The sequence below is a fragment of the Dasypus novemcinctus genome, chromosome 30 (genome assembly GCF_030445035.2).
Source record: "Dasypus novemcinctus isolate mDasNov1 chromosome 30, mDasNov1.1.hap2, whole genome shotgun sequence".
Classification (NCBI taxonomy): domain Eukaryota; kingdom Metazoa; phylum Chordata; class Mammalia; order Cingulata; family Dasypodidae; genus Dasypus; species Dasypus novemcinctus.
The window spans coordinates 44,851,064-44,855,272 of NC_080702.1; positions in this window are offsets into that span (position 1 = coordinate 44,851,064).

Consider the following 4,209-nt stretch of genomic DNA (forward strand, 5'->3'; position numbering starts at 1 on the left):
TTATGGATTAAAACACATACTGGGGCATTAAGCTGTTTTAAGTTATAATTGAATATTTTCCTGCACTAAACAGAAGGCTTTAAGAAAATCAACATCATGCTTGCATTTACCTTCACCAATTATGAAGTAAATCTCATTTTTCTCCTCTCTAAAAATATCAGGAGAATGACAACCATAGCCATCCAACTTTTCTACATTAAATTTCATTGTTGATTCTTTTTTTTTGTTAGATATAATCTAACATTGCAGACTGATATTCTGGTTACTTTTGTGTGTTCTGAATATTTTTATTTAGTCTTCCACTTTGGTTTCCGGTTCTTCATTTCTCTATTTCTTTTTTTCATAATTATCTTGGAAAGTATGATGATTTTTTCCCTTTTCTCTGGATATGGTTATCTTTTTTGTTGCTGTTTGATTTTTAATATATGTTTATTTATTTTTAAAAGATACAGAGATGACACACTTTGTCACAATAAAAAATATGAGGTTCCCATATGTCCCACTCCTCACACCCCCAATTTTCCTACATCAACAATTTCTTCCATTATTGTGGCACATTCATTGCAATTGATGAACACATTTCAGAGCACTGCTACACATCATGGATTACAGTTTGCACTGTAGTTTACACTCTCTTCTAGTCCCTTCAGTGGGTTTATGGTAGAATGTATACTGTCCTGCATCTGTCCTTGCAACACCATTCAGGACACCCTCCATGGCCCCAAAATGCCCCATATCACACCTTTTCCCTCTCACTGCCTTCACCAAATCCCATGGCCACTGTCTCCACATCAATGATATAATTTCTTCCATTGCTAGAGTCACAATAGTTCTATAATAGAATATTGTAAGTCCATTCTACTCCACATCTTACTCTACCATCCTGAGGACCCAGTGATGGTGTTGTCCACTCCACCTCTCGACTGAGAGGGGGCTTCGATGTTGCCTGGCTTCTGGATTGAAATATCGTGTCCACAGCTCTAAACACTCTCAGTTCCCTGGTGCAGTGTTTGACCATCTTCACCTCCCTGTCAACTGACCTGGGTAAGTCCAATGAACTGGAGAGTAGGTTTGAAACCTCCTGCTAAGGCTCAGGGTGCAGCTGGCACAGGGACAGCCCAGGGATTCAAATCTCCTTGGCATACACCAGCCCCAGTGCCAACCACAGGTTCCATAAAAGGGTCAAGAGAGGCATGTGTTGAGAAGTCATATCTGAGTCCAACTCCATCACACACAGGGGCACAAATTCCAAAGTAGGGGCCACTCACAAGACACCAAACCCCAGAGGCATCTGCCATGATAATAAAACCTGGGTGTCTCCATAGCCCTCAGAAGCACTACTACCTGGCATTGTATCTACTTTGCCTGTCTTAGCTCCTGCTCATTCATGCATAAACACCACCCCTCTGAATATATCCCAACTCATTTTGAAGTCTCTTAGCCTTGTAAATTCATTTGTCTTTAGCTGGCTATGGCTATTTTAATGATCCAATAAGATTTAGGAAATAATCTTTACTTTCCCACATATTTGAATTGTTATTATAATATGTACCTACATATAAAAGCTCTCTTTCTCGACACACTCTGTAGCAGTTTGAAGTATACAGTTTTGATTGGGCCACATTAGTAGGACATTGAGTCCCCATTCCCTTGGTTTCTGAGACTCCAGGATTTGGGCTCAGAAACCCATAATCCCCCAACATCAAAATCGTCTGCAGTACAAATAACACATGGATAAATACCCTACTGTCCCCAGACCTAGGGGTGCTCATTTTCAAGGCATAGAGACTAAGTTGTTACATAACCTTTTACTGAAATCTTTACCAAAAACCACAGCATTTTCCCATCACTACAGGCAGCAGAAAACACTGCAGGCAGAAACAACTAGATCTAGGAAATAGCATGGACTGGGTTCGAAAACCCCATGGTGTGTGAGTGGTCGAATAGACTATGGTATAGCTCTCATCCAGTCATTTTTATTTATCATGGTAATCCATTTTTTTGTACTCCTCTCTCACCTCAAAATATTTAAAATAAGTATACTCTCTAACTAGAAGTTATAAAATGGAACATGAGATTAGACTTTTACTCACTCTACTTCTGAGTCCCATTTAACCTACTCCAGTTTATATTCACTAACACTGAGTTACTGATCCTGAATTTACATTATGTGAAATGTCATTATTGGCTTTACTCATTAACTCGTCAGAGGAAATATTTTCTATGCACAAGGCCTTGTGTACACTAAATATTAATATTTTAGTTGAATAAATTTGTGAGTGTATTAAATTGTAATGTTCTGTGTGTGCATTTAGTTTTTTATGCATTTGTTCATTCATTTAATATATTTGCATTGATACATTTAAAATATTTATTCTATGAAGATTCAAAACAGAACACTATAGAACCAGAAACTATCCTCATTAATCTAGTTGAAGTTTGTTTTGGTGGCGTTGTCCTTTAAGGGTATTTCAGGGTTCAATGAAAGAATAGGAGGTAATGCCCTAATCTAGATATGGTAGGTAAAGAAAAAGCCTTTTATGGTAAGGAAATTAGAAAAGATATCTGGAGGATAGGCAGGATTTAGGACTAGGCATGGAAGGGGGACAGAGATGTGGAAAAATGATATTACAATCATGGGGACAAACTGAGCTTAGACACTGAGTTTGAGAGGTGCACTGAAGAAGACAGAGGCCCTACAATCCAAGGTGGAGGGAGAAGTGAGAATACACAGGAATAGGTCAGACTATACAGATTATGTAGTTCATTTTAGGGTGTTGAACTTTATTCTAAGAAAAGTAATCTATTGAAAAATTGACAACTGGAGAAGTGGAAGTTGTTCATAAAAAATTATCTCATTTTGGAAGCACATTATTTTGAGTTTAATTAACACCGCTGAATTATACAGGTGACTGTGGCTAAAAGTGGAAACTTTAGGTCTTATATATTACTGGGAAAAGTAGTAAAAATAAATCAAAGGACTGTATTAACACAGGGAAATTTATTGTAGATAATAAACTTTAATTAATAGTGCATTTATAAGAATGTCCTTTCATGTTTTATCACTAATGTAGAATATTTTAATATGTTAGTAATAGTGTGGTATATGGGGATAATGCACCTAATGTAAACGATGGGTGATAGTTAATATTACTATTTTAATAATCTTCCATCAAGTGCAACTAAGGTAATTACTAATGGAAAGTGCCAAGAATAAGGGATATATGGGAACACTTTAATTTTTACATGATTTTTCTGCAAAGCTATGACTTCTTTAATTAAGCATTAATGATGATGACAGGAGATATTTCACGTGCCTGTGTATTGGGTGTTTTTTATGTTGTAATATATGTAAATTGTTTCATACACTGTCTAGAATATAGACTCTTTAATTAAATGCTGGTTATTACCATAAAATATAGAGGTCACTTATATTAAAAAAAAATCTATCACCAAATTTAACAATTATTCCACACCAATGAAAGGTGTTGGCCATCGGGTGCTACATAGGAATCCTGTGTTTTCTGCATGATTGTTCTGTAAACCCACAATTTTGCTTATTATATTTTAATCAAATCAAATTTATTGATAAATATTAAGAAAGTATAAATCCATCTATAGTGTCAAGTCAGAGGTATTCGGTGTAATTACACATCTGTGCATTTAACACTTCAATCATTTTTTGGACACTTCCATTACTCCAATAATTATAAACAACAACAATAAAAACAGACACACACACACACAAAACTCATCACATCTCAATCTCTCCATGCTTTCCCAGCCATAGTTAGCTGCTATTATTTTTCCTTCACTCTAGTATATCATTATTTATAGTTTGTAAAAACAGTCTTATGTATGAAATATCACACGTATTTGTATTTTACATGAGGTTTTACTATCTTTTAGAGTCCCATATTGCAGGTTTTAGCTTTCCTTCTACTAATATATATGACCTCAAACTTTCCATTTCAGTCACTGTCATACATATATAATAGGTCTGCTAGTTACAAACACCATGATATACTTTAAACATTTCTATTTATTTCCACAGATTTATAAAAAGCCTTTTTAAAAATCAGTTTTGCTGATTTAACCTTCAGGTTTCTATTTTCTACCCTCCTCCTATTTTGGTGTCCTATATTCTAGTTATTAACTCCATGAGTTTGTACAATACACTAAGTTAATGTTAGCCCAATCAAACAGGAT